The sequence below is a fragment of the Neltuma alba genome, unplaced genomic scaffold (assembly GCF_004799145.2).
Source record: "Neltuma alba isolate B1F8T4 unplaced genomic scaffold, ASM479914v2 tig00003622_pilon, whole genome shotgun sequence".
Lineage (NCBI taxonomy): Eukaryota > Viridiplantae > Streptophyta > Magnoliopsida > Fabales > Fabaceae > Neltuma > Neltuma alba.
In genome coordinates this window covers 134,865-147,778 of record NW_021633358.1, presented here as the reverse complement: position 1 = coordinate 147,778, position 12,914 = coordinate 134,865, and the positions used below count along the sequence as shown (strand labels likewise).

General features: G+C 33.3%; 1 pseudogene; it reads right to left on the bottom strand.

Moving 5' to 3' along the window:
* Positions 1-388: 388 nt before the first annotated feature.
* On the bottom strand, positions 389-3,644 carry LOC114742053 (pentatricopeptide repeat-containing protein At5g64320, mitochondrial-like; annotated as a pseudogene).
* Between the last annotated feature and the right edge of the window lie 9,270 nt (positions 3,645-12,914).

The following is a 12,914-nucleotide window of genomic DNA, read 5'->3' as shown; positions in this document are numbered from 1 at the left end:
GTTTAAGGAACAAATTACATTGAGTTGATAATGCTATTTTACATAATACAAATTGGAGGCTTAAGCCTACTGCAAGAATTGAAAGACCCACAGGCTTTCATTTAAAACCAGCCAGCGACCTTCCTCTCTAACAATCCATGTGCATAAATCATTGTTTATACTTCAGATACAGGAAAATTTCATGAGATGACTCAAATTTAAGTCATCTGTCAATGAGCAATATAAAAGTTTTAATAATAATGCACACTAATAAATTACACAGTCAGTTTCCCTGACATTAATTTGAACCAAAATTAACAGCTACCTAAAATCCAACGTACCAAGTACCAATGGACAACTCAGATGAGATCAAGGGGCATTATAGGAAGAGCAGTATGAGACACGGTCTTCAAAGTGACAAAGCTTGGAAATTTACCATATAAAAGGCAGGCCTTACTCCCCTGTTACTTTCTTTTACAAAACTGTTTAACAATATGTGCCAAGTGACTTCATTAGGTATAAACCCATTCTCCACACCTCTATATAAAAGTAAACATGCTTCATTAAACAAACCCTCCTTGCAGTGCCTATGTATCAGTGTGTTATATGTAATAGCATCAGGACATATTCCTTCACCCTGTAACCTGTCAAAAAGGTTTAGAGCCTCCTGAACATGACTGATTTTGCATAGACCATTGATGAGGGTGTTGTATGTGACTATATCAGGTGTCAATCCACAATGGATGACATCCCGAAGAAATAGAAGGGCATCATTTACTTTTCCAGTTCTACATAAGGCATTGATCAAAATATTGCAAGAGATAATGCTAGGAAAAATCCCTTTACCAAGCATCTCCTCAAACAATTTCAATCCTTTTTCAATAGCCCCCACTTTGCAGAAAGCTTTGATAAGGCCATTGTAGGTAATATTGTCTAGTGGGTACCCTCTAAATAGCATTTCATCAACAAGTTTAAGCGCTTGCTTAATTGAATCTTTTCCAAGAAATGTGTGAATCAATATGTTATATGTTACAGTGTTGGCAATGACACCCTCCAAGAACATGTCACGATACAACTGCAAGGCTTCTTCCAACTTATTATCCTCACACAGACCATGTATTACTGAATTGAATGTATATATGTCAGGTTTACATCCTTTGCTGGACATTTCAGCAAAAACTTTTAAAGCGTCTTGAACCTTCCCATTTTTACACAGAGCACAAATCAAGCAATTGTATCCCACTGTGTTCAAACTGAGACCCTTAGCCCTTAGCTGACATTTCATTTATAACTTTAACGGCTTCCTCTAATTGGCCTTCCCTGCAGAAAGCATTGATCAATATGGTGTACGTAATAACATTAGGTTCAATACCTAGTGATAGCATATCATGAAAGCATTTACAAGCAGAGAATAAATTCCCATTCTTGCAAAGTCCATGGATCAATATGTTAAATGTGAAGACATCAGGCGCATGGCCAGCACTTAACATGTTATTGTACAGTAAGTCCATGGCTTCATCAAAACGTCCATTTGAGACATATCCATTAATTAATGTATTATAGATCACATTATTTGGGTTAGGAATTTTGCTAAGCAAGGCCCTTGCTTCATCAACTTGACCAATCTTACACCAACCATGCATTAGAACACCATAAGTTACTGCATCAGCAGCAAAACCTCGGAAGAACATTCGGTTCAGCAATTTTTCAGCCTCATGAATTCTTTTGGCCCTGCAGAGACCCTGGATAACATCATTGATGGTTTGAACATCTGGTGTACAGCCCATCAAGAACATTTCTCCTAAAAGTTGCACAGCTTCATTCACTCTATTAGATTTGGAAAGTGCATGTATCAGGGTCTGGTATTTTCCCTCTCAACATATACACGCTAAGGTCAAGAACTCGTAAGGCTTGTAATTGACCAAACTCAAAGGGAATGCCTCCCTCAAATTTATTTTTGCTCAAGGTCAAGAGCCATAACTTGCTCAAGCTTCCAATCTCCTTATTGGGCCAGTGAGATTATTTGCTGCCAACTCCAATTGCTCGAGTTGATTCAATGATCCTATTGCTATGGGAATCTCTCCTGAAAATTGGTTATGGCTGAGAGAAAGTTTGATCAATGAGATCATCTTCCCCAATTCTTTTGGAATTTCTCCTGTCAAGTGATTTGAAGAAACATTGATTTCCCCAAGTGCTTGTCCTATTTCTGGGGGCATACTGCCAGAAATGTTGTTGTTTGAAATGATGAACGTCGTAAGCTTTGGTCATTTTCCCCACAACGATGAAATGTGCCCATCTAATTTATTGCCGCTCAAATTGATGTATTTCAGATATGGATACGTACCAAAATCACTTGTTATATTTCCAACCAATTGGTTGTCATGAAGTACGAGTCTAATAAGGCTAGAGCAATTTTTCAAGGTTCTTGGAATTGGACCAGTGAATTTGTTTTCAGCAGCACCCAAAGCTTCAAGTGATCCACCAAAGCAAATATTTTGCGGCAAATGGCCAGACAATTGATTCCCACGAATTTGTAAAGTCTTCAAGTGGGTGAGATTAGTCATCTCTATTGGAAGGCTCCCATTGAGTTTGTTCCATCTTAATTCTAGGGAATTGAGGTGTTTCAAATTTCCTATAGTAGATGGAATGGTTCCAGAAAGAGAGTTACTGGCAAGGGTGATTCCTTCTAGTTTGGTCAAATTTCCTATGGTAGATGGAATCGATCCAGAAAGAGAGTTATAACGAAGGTCGATAGTTTCTAGATTCACCCAATTTCCTAGAGAGGAAGGAATTGGTCCTGAAAGTTTGTTGTCCCCCAAACCTAACCAAATCAAATTTGTCAAGTTTCCAATAATGGAGATTGGTATTGGCCCATAATAGTTGTTTTCTGACAAATCCAATTCGGTGAGAGAATGGAGATTTGCAAACTCACAAGGAATGAAACCTGACAGTCTATTTTCATAGAGATAAAGAAATTTCAATTTGGTCAAATTTCCTAATGAAGAAGGGATTCCTTCAGTTAAGAAAGTATTTTCATACAAGGATAATTTTGTGAGACCACTCAGCATTCCAATTTCTTGAGGAAGGGGACCAGACAGATGATTCGTGTAAAGAGATAATGTTCTCAAATTCCTCAAGTTCCCAACTTCTTTGGGAATTCTCCCAGTAAGATTATTCACACCAATTCCAAGCACATTTAAAGCAGTCAAGTTTCCTGTTTCTGGAGGGATGAAACCACTCAAGAAATTATGATCCATATGCAATATAAGAATATTGGACAAGTTGCCAATTTGGCTGGGAATAGTTCCAGAAAACTCATTGCAAGCAAAATCTAAAACTTGGAGTTTAGAGAAGGATGGGAAATTGAAACAGCGAAGTGTACCTTGTAGTCCGAGACTGGTAAGATTTATGGTGGAGACGGACATGGATGCATCACAAGTAATTCCTTTCCAGTAACTGCAAGGATCAGTGCCATTCCAAGAAGACAAGAGAGCTTGGCTTTGCTTAGTAAGGCTGGCTTTCCACTTTAAAAGAACATTTGCTTCCTCATCAGAAGCCACAGATGAAGAGAACATCACAACGAAACTGAACAAGAATGTGCAGAGAATTCGCCACGATGCTTCAAGTGGAAGAGTGGAATCAACCTTTTGCCACTTATACACCATGATGATGATTTGCAAACTTTGGGATTACTTCTAAATGCTGAATAGATTCCAAGAGAGAGAATGAACGAGTAAGTATAAATGCAGGGCAGGAGGGTCTTTATAACAATAAGATGTACGGACGCACCATAATGTGAAAAACATTGCATTTATATTTGGTAATGCAATATCGTCCCAAAAATTCGTAATTAGTTGCATTTAGCGTTCGATCACAACTCGATTGAAAAGAGATAGTGCCTCCACTCTACAGTGTAAGTCATTTATAAAATAATGATTTGTTCAAAAAAATGTAAGTTACTTAGGGAGTAATTAATGCTTATTAATTTTGTTCTTAAAATTCATGCTTGAATTGTATATAGTTATTATTTTTTTGAAAGGTGCATATATTAAATAAAAGTAAAATTGAAAAGTTATTATATTTTAATGGAGAGTTAATACAATTTAATGTTTTCTTTGATTTGTGTAAAATATACTGGATTTGTTTTATAATGAGTTAATAACCATTTTTTCCATCTTATATTTAATATAGGTAAAGTTGAAAAAGAATTTGAATTTGAAATAGATTTAAGGGGAAATTACAAAAAAAGACCTTGGAATTGCAAAAACGCAGATAGGGACCCTTGAGAACTTCACTTTGGGTTTTGACAACTTCAGGGCATATTATTCTTGTCAAAACCCAAAATGAAGTTGTCAAGAGTCCCTATCTGCGTTTTTGCAATTCCAAGGTCTTTTTTTGTAATTTTTCCTAGATTTAATGAGTTAATAACCATTTTTTATTTTAATGAATTAATTAAAGTCAGCCTTTTATGCACTTCCTTGTCCTCCCACCCCAATAGCTTATTGATGCAACATTTCCCTATCAAAACACCCCATCAAGAAAAGATTTTGGATTTGTGCCTGTTTATTCTGATTCTTTGTTTTCTTTGATTTTTTGAATCAGAAGATAGAAAACTCCACCCATCAGAGTCATAAAAACAAGCAATGACACTAATAGCTTTGATTTTTTGTTCATACGACCTTGTGGCTTATTGTCATGTTATTGCAAAGCTCTAAGCCAGTAACATTGCCACATAAACCTGTGTTGTTCCTTACCGCGTCAAAATGTAATGTTTCGAAAGGCATGGACGTTAGGAAAGGTCCCTCTAAGCCCTAAGGTACGAAAGAAATTTAAAAAAAAAAAAATAAGAAAGGAAAATTTTTTTTTTAATGAACTCTATTTAAAAAATTTGGAAAAGTGAGGTTTTGAAATTTTAATAAAGAAAAGAAGTAACATGAGAGAGTAATAAAAATTAATTAAAAGATATTAATTTTGTTTTAAATTTTTTAAATCAAACTTATTAAAATTTTCTCTCTTCTTCTTTTCTCCATCTTCTTTCGTACCAAACGGATTCTTAAAGGGTGTTTAGATAGAAACCAAATCATGGTTTCAGAAGTGTTTTTACGGATTACAAAGTAAATATGTGGAGGAGGTTACCTCGTTTTGCAGAAAAGTAATTCTGAAACCTAGGTTTTAGTTTTGCCAAACACCCCTAAATAATAATAACTGTCCTACCCACTCAACTAATAATATCATCCAATCAATTTTGCTACTATGCTCTTTCTTTGCAACGCTTTCGATCTGGTTTGCCTCTTTGATCTCTTTGTTCTTCTCTGGTTTGCTTGGCATGTAAATTAGTGTCTTCTATTTAGATCTCTTGGCTATGGGTAGGGGAGAGAGAGGGGGATTTGGTCGAAGTCTCAATGGGCTGATATGGTGTCGAAGTCGACAGTGGTGCTCCTCCTTATGCGACTGCTGCGTGGTTCTAGTAAATCTTCTCTGTGGTTGGCATACGTGATTTCTAGAGGGATGGTTCTGATAGGATGGTTCTTTGAACCCACATTCCTCGTCTTTGGTTTGGATGCCGATGTTCTTTTGCCTTTCTGGCGACGACGGCAGCAGCGGCGGCTGCTGTTATGGCTTTCTGTCTTAGGGTTAGGGTTAGGGTTGTCGTTGTTTGGGTGTAGGGCTTGTTGTTTTGGGCTTCGGTCTTTTTTGGGCTTGTTTTAATTAATTGCTTTTGCTGAACCTTTATTTTTTCAGTTAAATTTCTATATGGCAAAATTCCCCCCCCCCCCCCTCTCAAATTGAGTTCTCAAATCATGCTCATAACTAATGGGTTAATTGCTTTACCAGTCAAATTCAAAATTAAATAGCTCAAAAATTTATAAATAACAACTAAATTGTTAAAATTGCAGAATAATGAGATGAAATGTGTATTACTCCTTCAGTCCTTAATATAAGATCCATTTAACTAATTTGATTAGATTAAGGAAGTTAGGTAAGTTAGTTAATTATAAGAAAAGTGACACATTTTTCCTAAAATACCATAATCATCTTTTTTAATACCCTCTCTCCCTCTTCTACTTGATTATGGTTGAAGGAGTATCCATAGGGGTAATTTAGAGAAAAATGATAAATATGAGAAATGGGTCTTATATTTAGGACCAAAACAACTCAAGAATTGGATCCTATATTAAGGATCAGAGGAGTAAAATATAGTCTGCTGATATATAAAGAAATAAGGGAAAAAGAGAATCATGCCCCGCAAAAATCATCGCACTACAATCCTTCTGACCCAGATCCAGTCTCCTTTGAAAAAAAACAGAAAAACTATTCGAGATTTTTCCACTATGATAATCCAATTAAAGCTTCAGAAGGATTTACCACAAACCCACCTACAACTCCCATAATATTCAAGATTTCTATATATGTTCAGCTCACCTGGAATTAATACCCTATACCATTGCTACAAATATATAAAATAGTTCGCTAAATATTACTCTTAACTATCTAGGTAGTGAATAAAACTCTAGCACAAAATACTATTTTCGATAAACAAACAATTAACAAGCTCAAATGAAAAATTATAGTCGTTCTTCAAGAACTATCCCCCGTTTTTTATACTCATATTTCAACGTCATTTTATTTTTTGTATCTCGATTCCACAATTTTACCCCCATTTTTTATACCAAGGACGAATTCCTCTTCATCATCGTCAATATACTATTCATTATTCCCTGATTTTGCAACAAAGACAATTATCTCAATTAATTAATTAGGATTCGATTTCCAAAAACATCAATTCTTATTTAAAATAATTTTTAACATTATTTTTTATTATTAAAACCAATAATCAGCTGGCTAAAAGTTGCTTGTATTTTTAATATTGCTTCTAATTAAACTGCCACTGTAATACGCCCTCAAAAAAAAAATTCCGCTGTAAATCAAATTTTTTTGTAATCATTTTATTCTGTGGAAGAAACTTATGTACTCATTTTATTCATAGAAGATCAAATTTGCAACCTTTTATTTAAGTCTTAGAAAAAATATTTGGTATCAGTTTAATCAAATGATCACGAACACTAATTACACTATAAACTCCAAGGTAATGATTGCCTACACTTTTGAGTGGTGAGAAAGGAAAGTGGACTGTGAGTGTGATGCCACTACGGAAAATTCTTTTGGTAAGTTAAAAAAAAAAAAAAAAAAAGAAGAAGTCTCAAACAAGTTTTAAACCTCTCTCTATGCACACCAAGTTTTCGCCTCACGGACACTGTATATGGATCAATGCCTAATCCTTCTTCCAGTCAAATTTAGAAGTTTCAAATTTGATAAAGAGTGTGGTAGATTTTATAATTTTTAATTTAAGTTTGTCTTAATATTTAATGTGTTTTTTTATTCTTGTCTTTAATTATTTATTCTCTCTTATTGTCATACTCTCTTTTATCATATTTTCCCACATATTCTTTTTCATTATTTTTTCTCATTTATTACAAAGACATATTTGAAAACACAAATATATTTTTAACCTATTTATTACTTTTAACTAATTATTCATTATTCGTGAATTAGTTATTTAAAGTTTTTAATAAGGATTGGAGGTAGCAAATGATTATCAAATTTGTACTTTTTTCCATTAATGATTCAAGTTTGCATAAACCCATGCTATGCGTGTTCGTTATATTGCTTTCAATATAAAAAAAAATACATGTGCTTAGTTAAAAAAAATTCAGTTTGAATCAAGTTTTTATTTTGATTTTTGAGGCATCAACCATAAAACCAATCCTTATATTTAGTATTAAGTTAGTATTATTTTTAGTCTTTAAAAATTTGATCTCATTTTGATTTTAGTCCCTGAAATTTAAGTACATTTTGGTTTTGATATCTGAAATCTGAAACCAGTGGTTTTAATTCCTAAAATTTGATATCATTTTGCTTTTGATCCTTAAAAATTGAAACTAATGGTTTTGGTTCTTGGAATTTGACTTGATTTTGGTCTGGCTTAATATTTTTGTGTAAGAATCCTGAATTTTCTGATTCAGGAAGAGAAAAAAATTCATTAAAATTATTTAAAGCTTAAATAAATTGGGAAAAATTATGGACTATTAGTTTTGATGACTTAGAAATTTTATGGAAAAATTTATTCCCAAAAAAGTGGCTTAAATAATTGTAAAGTTACCTTCCAGAGCAAAAATATTTTATTTTTTTTAGGAAATTCAATAAAAATAGCTAGGGATTTATATTTGAGATGAAAATTTTAGAATTATTATTTTATGAGAAAAATAAGCTAACTGAGCATAAAATCTTTAAAGTAAGTTAAGGATTAATTTCTGAAATTAAGTGTTATTTTCTTGAAAAATTCAAGAAAAATAATTGGGAATTGATTGACCTGGAAGTTTTATAAAAATTATTTTAGGAATCAAGGAAGCTATTGGATAAGGAAAATCTATATATGTGGATTAATTTTTGGATTTATTTTACAGTTAAGGAAAATAGAAAAAGGATGACAATAGAGAAAAAAACTTGTTGAAAGGTATAATGGTCATGTCGACCGCTCCTATTTGATTTTGGTCATTAGCTCCATCTTTCTTCTTCATTTTGAGGCAGAAGCTTGGGAGAATAGACAGACACAGAGAGAGAGAGAGAGAGAGAGAGAGAGAGAGAGAGAGAGGAGAGGAGGTGACGGAGGAAGAGAGGAAGCAGGAGGTAGTGATCGGAAACCGTTTTGTTGCATGCAAGCTTGGATCCGAACAAGGCGAGCCTCTTAAACCTTCTCCCATCTTCATTTTTTGCGTTTAATGCTTGTTCGAGCTGCATTGGTAGAGAGAGACCGTTTAACTAGTGAGAGAAAGCGAGAGAAAATGGATATCTTGATGGATTAAGGGTAGGAGATGCTTGTGGAACGCTCGATGGTGTAAATAATGCTGATGCATGTTGATAAGTCTGGTTGCATGTGTTTTTTTTCCCATCATCTGAATGTTCTTCTCCTCGTCTCCGTTTTGCGAATCCGAAAGCAGGGGTTAAGTTTTGAAGCCTTGGACGTCCGGTTCTGATGGAAAAGAAGGGAAATAATGTGTTTTTCCATTGCATGTCGGTTTTGGGGTGTTGGCCGCTGGTTTAACGTGAAGTTTGTGCTGTTGAGTGTATGGAAGATTGCTCTGATTTATGATTACCGAAACAGGGGTGAGGATTTAAGGGAATGGCTTTTGTTTTGGATATTTCTATGCATTGAAAAGAAAGGTGTTTATTGTTTAACACTCTCAGTCATGAAGCAATGGTTATAAGATAATAGAACCTTGAGATAAGACTCTGTGTGTGTGTATAATCTGAATAGTGTTCATTATTTTCTCCTATGCTAACCGTGATTGTTGAGGTTCAATGGCGAGAAAAAAGGAAGGGGGAGGTTTGGCCGTGGGATTTTAATGGCAGGAATGATTAGAATATAAATAATACATATCCATATGTGTTTGTTATATGTATATGTTGATTAGGATATAATGAAATCTGGAATTCTAGATTAGGAAAGATTAATTGAGTATTTTTGGGAGATAGGTAATAGCTAGGAAATAAACTGAAGTAAGAGTTTGTTTTGGTTTTGTTAATCTATGAATATAAACTTTAAACGTGTAAATATCTTTGGAGGATTTTTAAGTGAAGAGAATGAAAATGATTAAATATGTTAGGTTGTTCAAAGCAAGTGGAGAATGGGCTAGATGTGTAAATGCTTGAAGTAGTTAAGTATGATTAAAGATTTTAAAAGGTTTTAAATTAGGATTAAGAATGAAGTTATAAATTAAAGGAGGGTTAGAGATTTCCCAAATTAAGTTAGAAAGTTATTGGCCTTAAGTTATTGGAGATTTTTAGAAGTTATTAAAGGGTAATTGCTCAATTGGAATATAATGTCAGTGGATATTTAAAGTGTTTGGCTGATGAGTATAGGACATAAAGGAAGTTAAGAATTGATACAAATGTTAAAGTTTTCAGTTTTGAAATGACAATAAGGTTGATTGAGATTTTAAAGTAATAGCTCAAAAGTATTTTCGAGGTATTGTAAACAGGTATTGAGGAAAGGACTAAGAGAAAATTAAGGAATAGACTAATATTTATAGAATGAAAACAGTGGGAAGTTTTAGAGACTTAATGATTAAGATTAGAACTAAAGTTGGCAGCTGTTTTGGGGATCAAAGAATTTAAACTAGGAAATTGATTTGAGAATTATTGCTTGAGGTTTGCTAGTGGTGGAGGAGATTTTAAATGGATAAGTTAATAGTTATGGTGTTTGGAAATTATTTCAAAGGTATGGGATGAAATTTGTAATCGATAAAAATCTATTAGAAGGGTTGTTGGTGGAATGCTAGACCAAAGTTTAAGAAGATTAATATATAGTTAGAAATTGAAATTTGCTCGGTTTGGATTAAATGATAAACATTAAGTTAATTGTGAATAAAAGCCAAGAGAGTTCATAGGATTATTTTGGAAGAAGGATTAAGCTATTAAATAACTGGGGAACCATAGAGATTACGATAGCTTGGAAATGAAATAAAATCAATTGGTGCAATTATATATATATAATTGTTTGTGTGTGTCTTGGCCATAGGTTTAAAATTAGTGATGTTGGATTTTAATCTATTTTACTTTACTGGTATTGGATGATTCAGGTATGAAGGACACCTTGTTATCCTTAAATTTGATATATATATATATATATGTATATTACTTTTTACCAAGATGACCAGTTAGTAAGTGAGGTAACTCTTTGAAGTTGCAAAAGAAAGGAAAACCTTTCGAAAGTTATATTATGAATATGAAAAGTTATTCAGAATGACCAACTAATAAGTAAGGATAGAATTTAAAGAAATTTGGGATTGGAAGAATGTTATTTAACTTGTAAACTGTAATTAGATTAAGTGTTAATCTACTCTTACAAATATTATAGGTTTTGATATTTGTCAAAGCCTACTAAAGAAGCAGAAGAGAAGGAAGAAAATAAGGTTTGATTTGGAGCAGGGAGATTTAAGTAGTAGTTCTTTCCTACCTTATGCCTGTGTATGATTTCCGCATGTTTGTTTGTGCCATAGTGCTGTTTTAAAGTATGAAAACATGTAATCCTTAATTCCTTGTATGTTTTAACTGTGGCCACATTGGCTGTGACAACCGCTCTTTCAAAACCATTTTAGATTAAATCCAACAATTTATTTGAATGATTAACCATGATAGAAAAGAAGAAACCTTAAAATGTTAAAATCGCTATCATGGTTAAAAGAAATAAACTTATATTACGAGCCACATCAATCGTTCACTTGGGCCTTGGACTTTCAAAGTCCAGAAATATCATTCAACCGTTAGCCCAAACCAAACTTACACTTTCAAACACACGAACTGATAAAACATTTTAATATAAGTCATAGAGCCCATTAGTGAAAAATCAACACTATCAAATCAGTGTAATACGCAAAGTCTAAAATGTCTCGGACCTCCTCACGGCCCTATCATACCAGATAGTAGTAATTAAAAGTATTATTTTACATCATGATAGTAGATGAGCCCTATGTGGCAATATATAACAAGTCAACACATAGAACAAAAGCAGGGAGGCTATACAAGCTATAACAGCACACTATGCCTCCAGAGCCTTCCCTGATGGGCCACCACCTGAACTATCGCCTGAAAATGTTAAACCACAGGGTGAGACAAATGCCTCAGTAACCAACTTTCCAACTCATCATACATACTAACACGTGCTCGTGAGGTGTCAAGTGGGACAGTTATAAATTCTCGAGAACTATAGATATATCCATAGAAATATAATTTCAATCATCCAAACCCTCACTATGGGGGCCAACACACAAGCCACATAAGTCTATCCCTCACTCTGGGGGATCAATCAACCATATGGGCCTATCCCTCACTTTGGGGGACGAATAAGAAGCCACAAAGGCCTATCCCTCACTATGGGGGACGAAAGAAGAAGCCAACCAATGTGCACCAATGGCGGCCTTACCACGTGGTAGGATAGGACTCAATCCAAAATCCAAATAACAACCAACCATTCACAATATAATGAAAAATGTCTCAATCTTTTCTCAGTATAATCCATAAGATATAAATTATATATCTTTTCCAAACTTCTCAATCACAATTCCAAAAATCCCACAAGACAATTTTCATAGCTCAAAAGATATAACATATCTACTCAAGTTCCAAATATCAAATATTATTCTAAAAACAACAAAATACTCACAAATAACATATTAGCACATATAACAAGTGGAAAGTGGTTACCTCTCGCCAAAGCAATACTAAGGATTACCACAAGGTCAATCCTTTGCTCAACCAATAATTAATCTACACAATTAATATAACCACATATTAATATAAATTAATTAATTAAACTTCTCTATATTATTTAAATTTCTAACAACCCCAAATTATTTATTTACCACTTCCAAATTATTTGCCTTAATAAAAAGGATTTTCCACAATTTCCAAATATAAAATTATTATGTTCTAAATCCGAAAAATCTTCATTTAAGTTTAAACCTCAAAATCACACTATCAAAAATTCAATAATACTTCAAATATTTATAAATAAATAATCTAATCAAAACTTTAATGGTATAACTACCATATATATATTTCCATAAATAATAACTTTTTAGCTACAATAATTATTTTAAAACCTCCAGTCACCCAATAAATAAAAATAAACTGATTAAAATCTTAATAATATGTTAAACACCTCAATTAAATTATTCAACTTAATTTTAATCGGTAAAATATGATATATCTCATACATAACAGATTTTCCACTAAATAAGTTAATTTTAAATACTAAAACTAGCAAATAGAGAAATCTAAACCGATTAAAATTAACAACTCATTTACTTCTAAATTTCTATAGTCATCTTTTGTCAAAACTCAATAGTTATATCATATATAAGTCTCAAAATTTT